We start from the raw sequence: 19,515 nt of genomic DNA, 5'->3' as shown, positions 1-19,515 counted from the left end.
TCCCCCAGTGTCAGAAGAGCCAGCTAACAGCCCTTTGGGGGTGGGGTGGGGGGGGTGTTGTTATTTTAAAGTGGCAGAGTTCCTCATCAAATGACTAGGTATGTTCTTTAAAGGCATGCAGGGTGAGCTTACCTTTTTAAGTCTTATTTCACACACATAACCTCCCCCCACCCCATTCCACCCCACCCCACACAAACCTTTTTAGGTAATCTGAGGGAAGTGTGGATATGGTCACGTAAGCATCTCTTGAAAGTCACTCCAGGTAGCTTCTAGCCCTGACCTAATTCTTGACAGGAAGCCACCTTACCTCGGGCCTCCGTCTGACCCCTGTAAAATGTGACCTCAGGACCCACGCGGACGATGACAGATACGTTTGCTAATGCTTACTAGGCAGTGAGTGTCCTAGATTCTCTGTTCACACCGGCTGGTCCACAGCATTCCTGAGACGCGAGTCAACGAGGAACCCCTGGGACAGGTAAGTCAACTGTGGCTCCAAAAAGATGTGATTTGCCCAGGATAACCCGGGTGGCCTCCTGAGACACTCCACCTCATGCCACTAAACAATAAAACTAGCTAAGTTTTTAAATTCTAACATTCTGTGATTCTTTACTCTTGTTGGCCTTTTCTCTTGACGATCAGGGTAAATTGCAGACTCTCAGAGCGTTGGAGGGGCAGAGATTTTTGTTGAAAAGTTAAATTTGGCTTTTGGGAGAGTCTGAGGCTGTGAAGGGGAAATGGCATCGTGAGGTTTCTAGGGTTGGCTCTTCTTCCTGGTTCCTGGAGCATCTTTTCTCTGGCAGGCGTATAAGTAGTATCACGTGGTCAGGACATCGGGCGCGTAATTGGATAGTGAGCCCTTAGGATCTAATAATTGCCAGGAAGATTCTGGGTGGTATTTCTTTACCGTCAAAAGTAAGTTCAAATTCTTTCCCTCTTGTATCCCACAATTTTAAATTAGGTAAATTTAATCTCTCTCCTCGTGGCTCGGTGTTACTACAAGTTAAACATGCAAGTATTAATATTGAAAATAATTACCCTTTAAACAATATCTGGAAACACGATGTGGGGCACTTCCAATATATCCATAAAGCAAACAAGACAGCTTAATTGTTTGTTTCTCCAAGGGAAGGAGCTAAACCGGAATTAATTTGGTTCTGTCTGTGAAACAATTCGTTTGCTCTGCCTAATTCTGCCAATTAAAGAACTTTTCCCAGACATAATTAGCATGTAAATCAGCGGTAGGTAGCGAAGAGGGAGCCTTGGCGACCAGCGCGGGGTGTAGATGCTGGACGAAGGACCGATTGCCCCTGAATCTGCCCATCCTTAGCCTAAATCTGGATGTTAGAGAAGTCTCCGCCAAGAAAACTTGTCCCACCAAACCCCAGGACTAGGAGGGCGACACATGGAGGCAGCCCTCACCCAAGCCTCCAAACCCGGAGCAAGCCAGCCATCTCCCATCCCCAATCTTCCAGAGTCGCGCCCAGAGCCGCAGGCGCTGCGCGCGCACCTAGGGCCGCGCCCCCAACCACCCGGGATCTATATCAGCTTTTGCTGGCCTGGGAAGGGTGGGGATAGCATCCCCTGCTGGTAGTTTTGGAGAACAGCAGGATTGATTTTCCAATTTAATCATTCTTCCCACCCTTTACCCAGGTGGTTTTGTTAAAAAAAAAAAAAAAAAAAAAAAAAAAAAAAAAAAAAAAAAAAAAAAAAAAAAAAAAAAAAAAAAAAAAGCCCGAGGGCGGAGGAGATGTTGAGGACGTTGCCACGCATTCGTTTTTCTTTCCTGAGCACTCACGAGCAGATTTTTGCACAAACAAGAATGAAAATCAGGGAACGTGGACTTAGTGGCAGCAGCCCCAAATTGGGGAATAGGTACAATTTCTAATAGGAAGCTTCTAAGCCAACCTGGGTCTGAGACTCTAGCGTTTCTCCGCTGACCTAACGTGCAGTAGAGATTGCTCCAGGAACTGCGTGGCCACCCGGCGTTACTTTCTTTGAAAGCTGTGGCCTCGGTGGGCACCATCTGCGAGACCTACTCTGGGAGCAGCAGCCTAGGCGCGCAGTTGCTTGCAGGGCGCAGGCGGCGCGGCCGGGAAAGCGCCGCGGCTGGGGGGAGGGGACTGTAGTGTGGCCTGACTAGTTGGCACAAGCCTGTAACTGCAAGACTTCTTTCCTATTGTAAGTCCAAGCAGCGGAGAGAGTCCGTGCCTGCCATTCTTCATGCTTCATAACAATAGAGCCTTGGAAATAGTTGCGATTTCCCTTTTCCAAGAAGCTGCCGGGTTCCTTTTGGTATTATTGTTCGAGTCTTATTTCTAAAGTTTACTCATTTCTAAGAACAATCCTCATTGCGGACTTTGAAACTAAGATAGTTTAAAACAGATCGCGGTCTTTAACCACGTTCTCAGCACAGTAGTTTATATGTTTATTTAGCGTTATGCTATGACCGACTGTGTGCACGAACTATTTTTAACCACATCGTCTTGTATCTAATTCATCTGGGTAGGGAGAGGGTCCATCACTTCCAGAACCAACCTCCTCATACAGTAATCAGAAATAGAAAGGTTCGCCGACTCTTTAAAACTTTTCCATTTAAGAAAATCGATGGAGAAACTCTTTCTTGTAACTCGCTCCTCACCAAGTCTATTTTTATTTATTTTTCTGATTTGGCAGGGCTCAGTAATGCTGTCTGGGATTTCTTTCCTTTTTCTTCTTTTCCCCCCACTTTGCTAGAGCAGCTGTGGGGGTGGGGAGACAGGGGCTGGGCTTCTCCTAGAGTCGCCCCCGCTGGGACCTCCCGGGTGCGCGCCCGGGGGAGGGGAATTGAAGTGATAGGAAGCCGGGCTGGCGACTCAGTCCAAAGCTCCACCTGCAGTCGCACGGCAGCAGGTCTCCTCTTCCTTTGGCTCGCTCACACTCTCTGCCTCCCTCTCCCTCCCTCGCGCACACACCACAGCTCTCCTTCGGGTCGGAGGAGACGCCAGCCCAGGGAGGCGGGGTTGCTGGAGGAGAGTCCGCTCTGCGCAATCCAGTCCGGGACTTGGCTCCGCCCGGAGCGTCGGCCTCTCCAGTGACACAGGAGTAGTGAGCCGCACGGGGTGAGGCTGCAGCCAACTCCGCTCCCCACGCACTCGGCTGCCTAGGCGCTCGGGACGCAGCACAGGCGCTTTTCCGCGGTGCCGACTGCCCGAGATGCCCGCCTAGGAGCGTGCGGCCGCGGCCAGCGTCGCCACACCCGGGACACTGCACTCGGGGTTGCAGAGCGGGCCAGAGCCCTGCACCTCTGCCTCAACCCCCCCCCCACACCGCCCCCCGCCCTGAAATGACTAGTTAATGGGCGCTGGCACCGCCGAGGGGACTCAGAAGTGAATCCAAGTGGAATTTGGATTTGGAAAAAGAGTTTCTTGAGCATTTACCCTGGTCCTCGCTTGTTTTCTTCTTTTTCTGTTTTTTCCCCTTTTTTTCTTTTTCTTTTTTCAGTTATTTTATTTTACTTTTTATTTTTATTTTTTATTTTTGGTCTTCCTCTCACCTCCTCTTCTGTCATTGGAGATGAACACAGCTCGCTTGCATCCCAGAAAGTAATCGCCGTGACTGTTGCCCCCAAAGAGACAAGCACACATGTAGGAATGACAAAGGCTTGCGAAGGAAAGAGCGCAGCTCAAGGCCCAGAGAGATCTTCTCGATAATGGATTACTAAATGGGATACTCGCCGTGTCAGTCCGCTCCGAGCCGCGGCCGCCTGCCCGTCGATGCACCGAAAAGGTATGGCTCTGGCATCCCTGGCGCCCCACCTCCTGGATCCAGGCTTGGGTGAGGGTCCTGGGGTTACCCCGGGTGTGCTTTGTGGGCTTTGTAGTGCTTGTGTTTTATTTGGTCTCACGTTTCTGTCTTCCGAGCGTTGTCCCTTTCTGGGGGTGTAGCCCCGAGCCTTGCCTTCAGCTCTTTTCTGTCCTGAACCCCAGAGACCCCGGGCTCCATGTCAGGAGCTTCCTCACCCGCGTCGCGCACACCACCGGCGCCGCCCCGGACCGAGACCGAGAGGATGGCTGTCCTACCCTGTGGGGTGTGTGTGTGTGTGTGTGTGTGTGTGTGTATGACCGAGTCTAAGAGCTCACTCTTGGGCTAGTAGGGAGGAGAGCGGCCCTGGAGGGTGGGATTCTCTAAAGCGCCGGGTCCTGGTGTCGATTGCTGGGGAAGGGGAAAGGGAATGGGTTCTGCCCTCGAGGGCTAGAGAGGGTTTGGGAGTACAAGGTTGTTTGTGTCCAGCCACAGGTTTAGGCTCTGATGTGGGAGAAATGGTTGTGCGGAGACGGTGGAGAAGAGATGAGGATCTTTTGTTATCAGTGCGGGGTCTGGGCTGGGCTTGGTTGAGTGCGTGAAACTTGTAATGGCCCTGAGCATCTGCGCGCCCTGTCTCTTGGTGGGCTCCACTCTTCAGTCGCTGCTGGCACCAGAGGTTCCGGGCTTTGTTTGCTGGAGAAAGTGCCTAGGAACAGTGTCTTTATATGGCGCGGCGCCCCCGCCCTAGGTCCTGTCCCCTGCCTCAGCTCCCACTCGAGCAGGGCACCATTTGTCGCAGCTGCGTCTCTCTCAAGCACTGAGCTCTCCACGCTAGGGCTGGCCCCTGCTGCGTCCTCCTCCAAGACCTGTGCGGTCCCTCTCGAGAAAAGATGTACCCGGGGAGAGGGAAGGGTGGGGAGACCTGGTAAGAGATAGCTCTGGGCTTGCCACTCTGATGTAGGCTCTGCTGGGCTGCAGATTGTGGGTGTCCTGACTGCTTGCTGTGTCCTGGAGCTCTGCTTCTGTAGGGCTGTGGGGAGCCTGAAGCAAGCTGGACAATTCCTTCTTAGCGACCCTACTAGGAGGGTAGTGAGTGTCACTTCCCCCGAATGCCGCGTTTTACTCAACTCCCCACGGAGGGAGACAGTGTATGAAGCAGGATCTGAGGTCTCCCGCGGGCTGTATAGAGCCAGGCTGCTGTCCTGGTCCTGCGTGTGCCAGCGAGAGAAGCCGGACCCCGACATTTTTTCCCGCTCGCTCGCCGCTCCTTTCCCAGCGCCTCCTCCCCTTTACAGTGCAGGGTCCCTGTACCAGGCGCTTCTGGAAAGTTTCTGTGATAGCTTAAGACTCCTGGAAACACCAGCTGAGGGCTCAGCGTGGTCATTCTGACACCGAACGAATTGAGCTGACAACTGGGATGGGAGTAGGAGCTAGACGCCTGCTCACTGGAGAATGGTACCTCCTGACCCGACGCACTTGCTGGACCAGGGTCTCAAGCAACTGGAGTAGGGCCGGGGCGAGGAGGTGGGGGTGGGGTTGTTGGGACGAATTAAATTCACGATGCTAGTGTGACCACAAGTGGCGGACAGAAGCTACTGTGAGGGCGCGTGTGGACACTGGCTCTAGCTCGCTGGCTCACGAGTTTCTGGCTCCAAGTGCAGCATCCCGAACCCCCTGCGCCAGGCGCAAGGCATTGCGGCTCGCACATGCCCAGGGAGAGAGAAGCAGGGCCAGGTGTTCGTGGAGTGGAAGAAAGAGGAACGATTGGAGGCGCTGTCCTCCTAGCCTGGGCAAGCGTTTCCAGAGACGGCCTCCAGCCTGTGCAGAAGTGGGCAGAGCTGCGGACAATTCCGTCTCAGTCAGTGCAGAGCAATTGTGGCCGCCTTGAGTGTGGTGAGCAAGCCCAGCCACAGAGGGATCTCTCCCTCTTTACTCTGGATGAAAATGGAGTTACTACTGAATGGGATCCTTGAAAGGCTTAAAATACGGTTGAAACCTGGACGGACACACACACACACACACACACACACACACACAGACACACACAGTATTCACAACTTTTCTTGCCATTTAATTCAGTTGTAGTGTTCTATTAGTGGGTCTCAGAAAAGGCTATCGTTTAAGGACCCTCAGTTCTGGTTTTCTTGGGTTGGGCAGCCGAGTGCCTTTGCCTTGTTTTTCCTTAATCCTGGTGATTTGGGCCTTCCTTCCCCTGGCGGACTTATAATTTTGGCGTCAAATCCACCATCTGCTACTGTGATGGCAGGAGGTTAGTGGTTTCAGATACATTAATTCTTTATTTAGTTCCCTCCCCGCCCCCTGTAAAAGCGCCTGTACTGGATTTTTGAATGAAAATACCACAGTTTTTTTTTTTTTTCCTCTCCCTACCCGAACAGCTACCAGAAGTCAAAATAGCAAGCGTTTTGTATGGTTTATAAACTCCACGTTTAGTCTTCCACAATAAACTTTTATTAAACTACTCCAGGCACCAAAGGTAATTATTAACCTAACCTTAAATACAGTGGCAGATCTGTGTCTCCCTCTCCCAACCTAAACTGTCTGTTAAAATATAATTGCCCTGGCTGTTTGGATTTGGGTTACCTATTTCTGTTTATGTAGTAACTCTTTGACTCTCTGGTAACCTAGACTTTGCTTTCATACATTCTTGAATGAAGGAGTTTGCAAGGCAACCTAAGCAGGGAAGAAGGAGCAACAGATCTGAGACCTTGATTTTGTACCCGATTCTTTAGAGTCATCTTGCTGCAAAGAAGCATCCTATCTATTTCTGTTTGTTATTTACTGGGGTTGGGAGAGATAGTCTCCCTCAGGTGTTAACATTTTACAGCTGTGACCACTTAGCAATTGCCACATCCCCAAGAATGCATGCAGACTGCATATATGAATGTTTCAAAGCCATTTACCTTTGGAATCACCTCTTGAAGAGTATGTGTTGGATAAAATGTCCGGATTCAAATAGGGTAAAAATACATATGACCTTGTGTAGAACTCTCAAGAAAATGATGAATAAAGGGATGAATGGGCTTGTCACGCATGGTTCACTATTTTCATGTAGAGCAGGAGGGTTTTTCTTTTCCTGTCGTGAAGACAGTGCTTGCCTGTGAGTGATTATTACACAGTGATAATAAGGGTGACTCTCTGTACACAAATACACACCTCTCAATTTCTCTTCACATCTACTAGTGCTTTTGCTCTCATTTTAAAAGGGAGAACATTTGCATTTTGAGGAGGCATGTAACGTTGCACCAGTGAGGCTGAGCGTGTTACAGAAGGACGGCAAGAGTTACACAGGCTGTTACCATCGAATAAAAATAATGTGTCCCAATTTGAAGAACGTGTACTAAATTTACAGTAAGCACCCATGCTTGCAAAGTGAAGGGCAATTACACTTACAGACGAAATGGGGGGGGGTGCTTTTTTGTATAAGGAAGTTTGTATGTGACCTATACATTGTGGGCTTGTTCTTTTCAGAGTAGTATAAGAGGGGTGTGGATGGGCTGAAAGGACATTTTAGAACTAGTTGTGAGGGCTAGTGTACTCTTCCATCTAATTTGTTTACACAAAGGGAATCAGAGAACAAGCCAAACTAATTGAAATGCTTTAATTAGACACCTGCCATTTCACCTCCACAGCAAGTCTCTGTCTACACAGCCCCTCCCCGCCACACCCTCCCTCGGGTTAAGACGTTTCTGGTCCTCCTCCCAGTGTGGACGCGCTTTGCTTTGTTATTTAAGAACCATGTGTTATAGCACCTAGGTTCTTGCCAGAGGAAGGTGGAGCCGTGGAGCATCCTGCTGGGCCCTCCCCTAGCCCTGCCTCTTCTCCCAGGGTATCCTGGAGCCAAAGAGCTCTGAGATATTTTTATTTCAGAGTGAAGGCTTTTCTCATTTGCCTTAAAATGTACTGCAAGAGCAACTGAGCTATTCTCTCTGGCAACCACATGGCTGCCTCTTGGGGATATGGTAAGGTAGGGAAGGGAGGGAGGCATTTAATCCCTTTGAAATGGGCAAATAAGATGTCAGACCCACAAACCTCAAGGGAGAAGCGAGTTCAGGGCTACTTAGCATGGGACTATTGCAGAGCGGTAGATACACAAGGGCATCTTGCCTTGTGAAACAGGCGAGCTCTTGCAAAACATGTTTTATTAGAATAATTGTAATTGTACTCAGGAGGGTCACGTTATACTACCAGCACATCCATACCCGTATAACCTCTTCTTCCAGACCAGGATAGGAAATCCCTAGGGCACACTGGGTAGGTAGCTCTTCTTGGACCTTATAGGTCTCTCACGTCTAATGTGTTCAGAAAGCATTATTCTAGCTCATTCTACCCAAATTAGCTTACTCCATCACCTCCACTGTGGTAACTCCTTGAGTGGCTCAGGCCCCACAGCCTGTGTTCAACTCCTTCCCTTGTATCATAGGCCAGTTGCAGGGGCGTACGCCATCTTCAGGACGCATGCGCACTCTATCTGGGTCTGCCGCCTCCCTGGCCCTCATTCACATAGTCCTCCTCTGCTGGGCTATTGTGCAGCATTCCATTAGTTGCCCTGCTTCTGCTTTCGACTCCTATCACCTTCTCTCAATACAGCAGCTAAAACACAGCAAGAATGAAAAGTAAAGAAATTCCTAAGCCAGCTCAGCTAGCCTATCATTTTCTACCAAAAACTTAAGTTCTTCCCCTGGCACAGGACCTGCACTCTGCCCTCTCTGGGGCTTCCACTGCTCTTTGAGTTTACCTATACCTGCGGGCATGCGGCCCTGGAAGTCCTTCACGGGGTCTTTTTCCCCTTTTTCTTTAAAAAAGATCTATTTATTTAATGTATATGAATACACTATCGCTGTCTTCAGACACACCAGAAGAGGGCATCGGGTCCCATTACATATGGTTGTGAGCCATCATGTGGTTGCTGGGATTTGAACTCAGGACCTCTGGAAGAGCAGTCAGTGCTCTTTACCGCTGAGCCATCTCTCCAACCCTCACAAGGCTCTTTTGTACGTGCTTTTTGGGAGTTTGGGGCTTTTATTTGGGAAAATGGCCTGGGAATTGATTTCAGAAACCCTGATACTGCTTTGTTGGGGGCATCATGTCTGCATGATTTGTTCCTCCTACCCTACAGACCTCCACTCAGATACCACTTTCTCAGCAAAGCCTTTCCATGCATCTGACTTACTTGACCTCTGACTTCCTACCCTTATCTTCTAGACCACAATACCAAGAGGATGAGTATTATCTTTATGGTTTATGCACTTTATTATTGCCCCGCCTCCAAACAAAGAAAACCTGTCTGATCCATTACCCACTTTCCATGTTGTTTGTTGCATGAATAAAGAGGGCACCCTTTTTCTTTTTAAAGATTTATTTATTTTTATTGGAATGAGTACACTGTAGCTGTCTGTCTTCAGTCACAGCAGAAGAGGGCATTGGATCCCATTACAGATGGTTGTGAGCCACCACGTGGTTGCTGGGATTTGAACTCAGGACCTCTGGAAGAGCAGTCAGGGCTCTTTACCGCTGAGCCATCTCTGCAGCCCAAGAGGCCATCTTTTTGTAAATAAGTAGTCTAGGTATCATCTTGTTTTCTGCCTCGTTTTCATTCTGTCTCATGTGAGATGCTTCCTTCCTGCATCCCTGACTGTGCATCTGCTGGCTTCCTTGTACACAGGCACGATTTCTCCTCTCCTGTTAGTGGAATAGTCACAGTGTGTTGTTTTCCCAGCCTTGATAATGGATTAGTCTTTTCCTTCCCACAGGCTCACCCAGTCCCCTTCTAGGGCCAAGAGCACACATCTGTTAGACACCTGGTTCTAGCCAGAGGAGGTCTGAACTAGGGAAAATCAACTTGACAAGAAATGGAGCTAAGAAGTAGCCAGCACTTATGGGGACTGAGCTATTGACTCTGGTCTCATTTGCTCTGCATTCTAATCACTGACTACTGAACCGTTTTCTTCCCCCCAATAATTTTTTCTGGTTTTTTTTTGGGGGGAGGGGTGTGATATGCCTCTTAACCTTTGTCTTTGCCCTTTGCCAGAACAACTGTTAAAGAACATACTGGAAGACTTGCTCTCCCTCTCCCGACTCTTATTTCTTGGATGAGACACGTTACTTCCCTGAAGGTGCATTATGTTAGACGAGTTCCATGACTTGTGAGCCTCCTCTCTCCACCTTGTAGGATTGCAGATAGAATGATATGAAATAATATGAAACGTGACTCTATCTCACCAAATAACGACTGGCAACTTGGAAAGTTTGATGTCTCTGCTTCTTTTTGTCTCAGACCGTGGTATAATTGTAGGCTCTGCGCTGTCTTCTTATATCATCAGATGAGTATTGTATACTGTTGGCATGGCCTGAATATAAACCGCATTATGAAAACGGACAATTTCCTGAGAATCGTTGAAAACACACAGCCCATATCTAGTGCGTTACCGCACCGTGGATAGTAGCTGTATCAGTCACAATGTCAAGTGCGTCAAGTAAGGACTGCTTTCAATATGACCATTATACTGGGGCAAGGTCATGAGAGTGGCAATCTGCCAGACATTATAGAAGAAGACAAAATAGGAACAGGATTATTCTGCAATCGTATGCATCAATGTCAGTGTGGCCATTAATGTAGAACAGATATGTCAGGGCAAGCGAAGAGGACTGGAGGAAGTCCCTATATCTGCAGTAACAAGGGCAAATTCATTGTGGTTGGGAAAGTTCAGGGTGGGATGCAGAGAACAGGTCCAGAAGCAGTTCTCAGGTCAAGACTGGAAGAGGGAATGCAATGCGTGCGTGTATGTATGTGTACGCCCGTGCACGTATGTGTACATATATGTACACATATGATATGTGTGTTTGCCAGTTACAAATAGGATGACTTTGTTTCTTCTGTTTCCGTTTGCTAACCCTGAGAATGGTGGTAGTGCTGTAGTTGCTGGAGGACTAAGCAGGCTAACACCTGCAAATAGCACAATGCCTGGCACACACAAGCGCTCATTCAACACAAAGGCTTGCTTTTATTTGGAAAGTGGCCTGGGAATTGATTTCAGAAACGCTGATACTGCTTTGTTGGGGGCAGAGAACAGAAGGAAATGGCTGCGGATCTGGAATACAGAGGGAGGATACAAAGGAAACAACCCTTGGACTCTAAAGGAACAATCACACACACACACACACACACACACACACACACACACACACACACACACTGAGCCAGCCACAGTGTTACGGGAGTTGTAAGCGTGTGAACAGTTTGTGTCAGGGGAAGAGGGGCTATGATCCTTTTCTAAGGTGATAATATCACACCCCAAACATGAAAAGGGAAACGCAAGCAAAACATCACAACAATGTACAGCTAAACAATGGAAATATCGGACATTTATGGCAGATCAGAGACCATAAGATTGTTGTTGTTGTTGTTGCTGTAGTTACTGCCTCTTACAAACATTTAAAAATCAGTGCACAGCCTTTACCCATATTTAGTACCTGAGGGTCATCTCTTCAGAGATGAGCCAAATTCCCAAAGAGAAAATGTACAGAAGAGAGGCTTGGCTGTCCATTGGAGGCTCTGCATGCAGCCTCTACAAGACTGCTTTCAGGTTGGCTATGGGACAACAGGGTTGATCTTCCCTAACCACACTTGGGATGAGTTTGGAAGAACAGGGTCTCCCAGCTAAATCTTCTCCATTACAAGTGGGAAGTGGTGGGCTGCCCGGAGCAGAGCCTGGCACTTATTCGGCTGACTGATTTCCTCCTACCAAATCTAAACTTTTGAGTCAAGGGACAAGACATCAGTGAGAAAAAAATAATCTGATTTCTAAAAGATACAACAGAAGGATAACTAAACTGGTATTACCACCACAGTTCCCTGAGGATGCTACCTGTCTGTGTCCTCCAGGACTCCCTCCATCCCTGAGAATTACAGTTATTTTCAGCTCCGGAGAGAAGGAGGCTTCTCAAGTTCTGTAAGTGGAGAGGCCATGGAAAGAGTGAAACAAGTCAGTAATTAACAATAGATATTTCCACATAGGAACCACCTTTAGATTTGGGACTCCCTTTAACATGGCACGGTGTGCATCTCAATGGTTTCCAATTCCTCCTTGGCCAATCTTCTGCCACGATTTGATTTGATGCCTAGATAGACTAGGACAGGAGCTGGCATTTTATACAATGAAAACGTACCCCTGGGCTGGGGATGGGGGCATTGTATGGGCCAGAGAAGAGGAAAAAATTAAAATGATATCTTAATTACTGTGTGATGCTATATGGTAGTTCCGCAGATGAAGAGTCTGTGATGGGTCCTCTTTTCCTATTGTCTTTGCGTATTTCCCCCTTAAGGAAAGTAGTCATCTTCTCATTGGTATGACAGTATCAGCAGTACCACCCTCCCCCTTCTGAGACTCTTAATGCCCTAGAGTCAGAGATAACTGAATGAACACCAGTAGACCCAGCATGTGAGCATACTCCTGTCTCCAGAATGGAATACTTCATGAACAGTCATATTCTGTAAACATCCTCAGATGACCCAGTCAGTCCCTGCCCTTCCCCCTTCCTAACTCAGAGAACCATGTGACTTCATTCACATATTTGGGGGTTTGAATGCATTTGCTCTTAGGCCCCCAGGCAGGCAGGTGGGAAACTCTTCTAGCCTGCATTCTTCTCCCTATTGTAAGAACAAGTGAGTATCTGAGTCACTAAGCAGAGTCTCGACCTGCATAGTGAGTGAGCAATAGAAAGGAAATCATCTCGAGCCTTCCAAACTCCAGTGTGTGGGGCGGAATGGCGGGGTGTTGGTTTTGTGGAAGAATACTTGTTAATGGCTTTCGAGATGGAATCTGCGCTAATTCTGCTCACATCATGACTGATGGTCCCAGCTAGACACCATCTCGGGGATCTTCATCTATTAATCATGGAGGCTGCTTTCTTATTCGGTTGCCATAGTTTCAGTGCCTCAGCTAGTATTGGGGTGTCTTGGGGAAGATTTGAGACATACTAGGGCTTGCAAGCCTTGCAGTTATTTTGGCAGCGCGGGGGGCGGGGGGGCTCTCTAGAAGAGCTGAAAGCTGTTTCTGGTGTAATTCAGGGCTAGATTAAAAGAAACAACTCCTGAGAGTCTCTCCCTGGACCTTGTTATGTGCACATCCAGCTGCTATTTACTCCAGGATTTGCCTCTTCCTCAAGTCTTGAAAGAATTCCTCAGTGAAAAAGATTTACAGTCCAAAGGCTGATGTCACCTTCATCCTCCCAGAAGGAGGCAGAGGGGCACCCCCTCTTCATTAAGGGCCATTCCTAAATAAGGAGGTAAAACAAAGGTATCCGTAGACTTTGCTGACAATGTCACCTTCTCCTAGCTTGGTTTGGGCACTGCAGGTTGCTAAGTAAGTGTGATGACATCATTGGGGCCACACCTTGTGCTTGGCTTTGCAATGTAAAGGTTTGACTTTTACTTCGAGTTTAATCTTCATTGTTTTTAAGTCCAAGTTATTGAGGTGTTTGAGGCCATTTGGTTGCCTTTTATACAACAAAGGGATAACCTTGGACCAGCCAGCCTCCTGTCCATGTCAGCTCTCCAGCAGATTAATGTTTTCATGTATTTGTTATTTTAATATTTCGCCTCAGGGACCTGCTGATTAGGGGAAGTTCTCTAGTGGTGTGTATATTGGGTGGCTACATCAAGTAGGCATTTGGGGAGGCAAGAGCCCCAGGAGAGGAGACAAAGGCTATGGTGCTGTGCCTCCCCATGCGAGGCAGGCCACAGCTGGCGTCCCTTACCCAGTCTGGCCCAGGGTCAGGAGCGCTCATGTGCTTCTCTTAGTTCCCGTTTCTCAAGTGGACTTTCTGGAACTCCTACATATCCAAGCCAAGCAGTTTGATTCCTTTGTAGATTAAAACATAAAAAAAAAAAAAAAAAGAAAGAAAAAGAAAAAGAAAAAAAGAAAAGAAAAGGAAAAAAAAAAAGAAATCTTACACGGGGAGAGACAAATTGGGCTGAATTCTGGACAGGCAACACAGCACGTGAAAATCCGGGAAACTCAGAAGAGGCAAACTTTGAAATCATTACAAACGGGACTAATCTAGAAAATTAGTCATTTTAAAAAAAACCTAGAAAATGACTAGTTTTTATTTCAAAGTGAGCTTCAAAGCAGCCGTTTTAAATTTCCCCAGACCTAGCTTGCCAAAATGTCTGTGTAAGATCAACAAGCATTTTGAACGCACGCGCCTATTATAAAGATGCCTCCCTTACCCAACCGCACTGAATGATTGATTTTAGAGACCAATAATATGAAGTAAATGAAAAGGATAACATGGCCGTAATTGCTACTGGCTTCACCAGGCTTCTGGGCACTGGAATTCCTTGTGGAGAAACACTTTTAAGTGTCACATCGGGTTTTGATCATGTGGTCTGCCTGCCTTACACATAGGTTGCAATTACTGACTGCCTGTGTTTCACCTCCCCCTCATGTATCTACCAGAAGCAAAGAAAGCATGCTTTTGTAAATTCAGAATTATAGACCCTTAATTTTTGGGGGGTAGGGGGGCAGGGTAAGAAAATGTTTCTGCTCATTTTGCAGAACATATATATACAAGCCTAGGTTCACACACACACACACACACACACACACATACACACGTGCGCGTACACACACATGCACATATCCATGTACTGATGCATGCACATGTATATGCATATGGAGGAGGAGCATAATGGGAAAAAAGATCAAAGCTTTTTCGTTGTTTCTAAAAGAATTACAGTAAATTTAGTTCATTGCCCTCTGGATGGTAAGAAGATTGTGGCTACCACTTGGGGATCCAGTTAAACATAATATTGCAATGCAGTTTTTAGGGGAAAAAAACCAAATTGGTGCTTTCTGTGTGGTTGCCAATCCAACACCAAGTGGACTTGAAGCAAGTTTGACGATCACCAGTGTTTCGGGGTAGGGTGGTGGCTGTATTTAGGTGGAGCATTTTGCACAGGAGGCTTGTACGCATGCACTCACTAAATTTCTAGGCAAAATGAACCGCACTGGGTTCTCAGTGTGATGGAGAGAATGATCCTGCCTCCTCCCCAGAATGGCCATGTGAAGATAGGAACAACTGGACTGCTGTAAGCAATGGAGCCTTTGAGTCTTGTAGAAGAGCTACCTTTTATTTCAAGACTTTAATCTGTCCTATCTTCTGATATTTAATGGCTCCATGTTATTTCTTCCAAAGAATAGAATGGGACTTTGAATACTGTCTCAATTCTTTCAAATGAAAGTGTGTTATATATGGGAGGCTGTGGACCAAGTGGCATTTCCTTTACCCAGAAGCACCTTTAGTGGGTGCTAAACATAACATTCAAGGAACTTGAAAACTCTGGAGGAAACAGGCTCTGCCTCTTGGTTACAAGAGTTTTTTTTTGTGTCATGAGTTTTATAACAGATATCAAGAAACTGAATTATAAATGTTAATGTGCTATTTACATTCAACTTTTAACCAGAGAGTCTAATAAAAGTTAGATATAATATATAAATGCCAACTTAAAAATTAAATTTCGGTCTGAACAATCATTCTGTAGCTTATACGAAACTTTAATGACATATAGGCCCATCTAGTTTAGCATAATTTGTGCTTATGAATTATAAATGCTTAGCTTTTACAATTAGTCCTACCCAGCTGTAGGCATCTTAATGAGAAATTACCAAAATTGAATTGATTTGTAATATCCACTCTACCGTGTTCCAGAATGGTGATTACCCGAGGTAGTTTTCAGAGCCATCTCCCACAGTATGCGGCAGGAAAGTTCTGTGGTAGGATCCGTGCCTGACCGTCAGAGAGATGTCAGAATCGAAAGGAACAGAAGCAGTTCATATGGGGCCAAGAGTGTGTGTGTGTGCATGTGCATGCATGCAGTTCTTCACATGTGTGCTGTGTGGTTACATGGAGGTCAGAAGACCTCCATTTTAAGGATGTGGTTCCCTCGTCCCTCTTGTTTTGAGGCAGAGTCTCTCCTGTTTCTGCCACTCTGGGTACTTCAAGCCAGCTGGTCCAGGGATGTCCAGTCAAGGCTTGCCACCACATTTGGCTTTTTACATAGACTCAGGGATTAAACGCAGCTGCTCAGGCTGCAAGGTAAGAGCTTTTTATTGACCAAGCCATCTCCCTGGCCCTAGACACTTTTTTAAAGTGATGCTCAGAGTCCAGGGACATTTCTATTTTAAAAAAGCAACATTTATATACAAGGTGTTTCCTCTTATGTGTGCTGAGGGGAAATTGAACGCCTTGAATATGCTGATTAATTAATCCTCCAGGGATATCTCAAAGGGTGGAGTTTTTTCTTGTCACATTTTACTGGGCCTAGAACACAAGCCTTGTTCCTATTGCCCAACCACATCCGTTCCCAAGAATAAAGAGGACAGCAGCAGCATCGCCTTTGCTGTGAGAAAGCAGCAGGCATCCAGTCCTTCAGCAGATCTCACCAGCGCACCAGGTGTGGAAGAGAAGAGTTTGAAATGTTGTGAATAGCTTGACATTATCACATTATTATTGAAATGCAAATTCTTCCCAGCAGAAATGAAAGGGCGAAGACAATGTACTTTCTTGCATATTATCGATCATACCTAGCCTCATAGCCTCGCCTGGAGGGCTTGTTCTATGAGAGGTACTCATGATGTGCATGCCCCGTCCCTCGTGCGTGTTTACTCTGCACAGCACCCCCTCCCACGTGTGGGACTACTTGTCCTTATCCTCAAAGGGAAAGATGAGCTGCCAGCAGAGAACTGCTCCTAGGGGGGCCCTTCTGTAAAGGAAAGGGGGTGTTGTCCCTGGAGACTCTTGGCAAGTCCTTCATCAGAACTGGTTGGCTATATTGATCACTGTCAAGAGTGTTAGTAATAAGGATTCATTTATATACTGCTTATACTGAGTATTCTTTCCATAAGCGTGTCAACAAACATTGCCTCATTTCAGCTCATTACAACTCGGGGTTGTAGGGCAGGTATGGTAATGGGTTAGGCAGGGCAGGTGTCATTATGCCCAATTTAAAGATGAGATAACTGAAGGTTACAGAGGTCAAATAATTTGCCCAAGAGCAGATCTCTGATAAGAGAAAGACCTACAATCTTTGAGTGCTGCCCCCCTCCAAATCTAAAATGTCACAGTGTTGTTTACTCAGGACTTTCATAATTTGTAAAAAGGACAGTTTCTCACCACAGACATTCTCACCTCTGCCTGCCTGCTCTTTGAACCCTGCTATGGGACACATTTAGAAACTGTCTGAGAATGCCCTGCCCTGCCCTCAGAGGCCACAGAGCAATTAGGTCCTGAATTCCTTTCTTCTCGATGGAGAGCATTGTTGAAGGGGGTGTTGTCATCCCTGGAGACTCCTGAAATATTAAGACAAAAGTCTCTCAAGAAAGACCAATTGACCATGGAGGGCATTTTTATTCGGGACTCAGCTTTACAGCTGGAGTTGGAAACAGTACAAGGTGTCAACTTTGTGGCATGAGGGTCAAAAAGTTCAACTAGATATTATGGTGGGAATGACTCCCTAGGATATTTACACCTATGGGACAGAAATGCACTTTTTAAAAAAGCAGGAACGAAGTAGACCTCATAACACAGCCGAAGTGGCTCGTCCCTCTGGCGGCCATCTTGCTCTGTCTCAGCCCAACTACTGGTCTAACGAAAGGAGCAGCTGGCCTTAACTTAGCATTTAGACATTTAGTGCTTTCTCTAGGTGCAGAAGCATCCTACCTGAGGCACAGACAGTGGTGAGTGGGTTTAGAACATACTAACTGTGAACATGTAGAGGGTGGGACCACGAGCCCGTGTTCCATGTTTTCAGCAAGAAGATGACATCACCAAATAGTTCTTCCTGAAGTACATATGCATGATAGGACTGTGAATGGACAGAGGCAAGCCCTGGCTGTATGGGCATGGTTCAGCCAGCAGGACTTGGGAACTCACTGGCTGTGTGATGTTATTGGATGTGTGGGGTACAGAGCTGAATGAGTTTCAGATACCTCTGAGATGTCCCACCTGAGTAATAGGTAATGAGAGCAGTGACACTGGCCAAGACAGGAGGTCAGGTTAACAAATAAAGTATTTAGTTAGCAGCTACTATATCCTGAGTTTAAGTCATATGCAGTAAACTGAATATCAAAGGCTTGCACACAGATGTACTGCTCTCATCCTACCTCTGTACTATGTTGAAGGTTTTCAGATAAACGGTTCCCCCTGGCAGCCCTGATGATGCTTTGCCTAGCCTTGAGCGGGTTCTCAGTAAGTTCAAAAGTAGATACCACAAGGAAGACTGAGCACTCACCACCCTGGGCATATGTTGCTCATGTAAAGACCAGGCGTGTGTGAATGAGCGCTTTTCTGTGGGCTGCACGGTCCTAAAATTGAACACCGCTCACACAGTGGAAGGGAGAATGTGCTGTTTAATGTTTTATTAAAAACATCTTCACGGTATAGGCGATTGAGGTCGCTCATATTTCATTTTGTGGCTCTAATCTTTAGATAAATATTGACATTGTATGGTTGCCCAGATGAGTCTTCCAATGTAGTATAAATATTAAGAAATATTTATCTTTTTGTAGAGTCTCCAGAAGGGTGAGTCTGCTCTGTTTACTTTCATGTTGCACTTTTTCCTTATGGGGTTTTTAAAATAAAACTTGTAGTATAAAAAAAAAAGTCTTATTCCTACCTAGGAGTTCCAAAACGAGGCTGAGTATTTTGAGGAAGTAACAGAACATTAAAAGTGGGCAATAAAAGGAGTAAAGATGGGAAACTTTTAAGTGTTTTCTAGGGTTGGGGGCATTTTAACAGACTCGGTTTTTAGACAACAGACTCAGTTTTTAGATGGGAAAACCTGTATTTTAAGAGCCCATTCAAATTGAAAATTAATACTTGGATTCTTTGAGGGAAAAAAAATCTGGCACCATGTTTTAGTCGATGTCATAATGCTGAGAGCTGAATTTACATCACTATCGATTCCCATGTCAAATTATTGCACAGATGTGGGACAGCTCATCTCTAACTTCACTGGTAGGCTGCCCTCTAGTGGCACTTGGCCTCAGCGCACCCACTTTCGTTCTGATTCCTCGGAAGGTGAACACAGAAGGTTACCACTTAATCACCAGCCACCTCTGCTACACGGGGTCCCTAAAGTGAAAAAACTTCCAATGAAAGGTCTGGATGGTTATGATAAATCAAAAATGCCCATCACAAATGCTCTTGATAGCAGAGAGGATAACAGTATATGTGACACACACATTGATGACTAAAACGCCAAAGTGAAGTCAACACTAGAAAAGTTTCAGGACTATCAGGTAGTAGTGCTTACTATTTGTTTGTTTGTTATTTTCTTTGTGTTCCAAAAGATCCATATGTGCTAAAAAGAAGCTCTGTAAGTAACGTTAGAAGCTCGTTACATAAGATCAAATCAAAGTAGCAAGTACCAGGAGAATTGTGGTCATCCTTGGAGCGCTCAGGCTAGTGCATTGCCTGTTCCAAACCCTCTTAAAAATAAGTTTAGTGTTTTTGCTCTCTGACAATATGAAGAAGCCTGGTTGCAGCCACACTGGGTGTGGAAGTCCTGTGCCGACAGTGGGTGCCAATTCTGCTTTGCCTTGGCTGGGGAATGAGCATACTCTTGGGTCTCCAATAAGTGCAGAGAAAATGTCAAACTCAGCAGCTCTGTCTGCATGTGCGATGCTAGCACTCTGCCTGAGGTACAGAGGC

The 19,515-nt window shown here is 46.5% G+C and overlaps 1 protein-coding gene across 3 annotated transcripts in view; it reads left to right on the top strand.

Annotated features, from left to right (window-relative positions):
- The first annotated feature begins 3,094 nt into the window (after positions 1 to 3,094).
- Positions 3,095 to 19,515, top strand: part of Sema6a (semaphorin 6A) — a 118,082-nt gene continuing 101,661 nt past the window's right edge. For all 3 annotated transcript variants that reach the window (XM_021150341.2, XM_021150342.2, XM_021150344.2), the window contains exon 1: positions 3,095 to 3,765. The gene's annotated coding sequence lies outside the window, so the exon portion shown is untranslated. The remainder of the gene's footprint in view (positions 3,766 to 19,515) is intronic.

This window comes from Mus caroli, chromosome 18 (genome assembly GCF_900094665.2).
Source record: "Mus caroli chromosome 18, CAROLI_EIJ_v1.1, whole genome shotgun sequence".
In the NCBI taxonomy this organism is placed as follows: domain Eukaryota; kingdom Metazoa; phylum Chordata; class Mammalia; order Rodentia; family Muridae; genus Mus; species Mus caroli.
The sequence above is the reverse complement of the archived record's forward strand: the minus strand, read 5'-3'. Positions and strand labels throughout refer to the sequence as shown.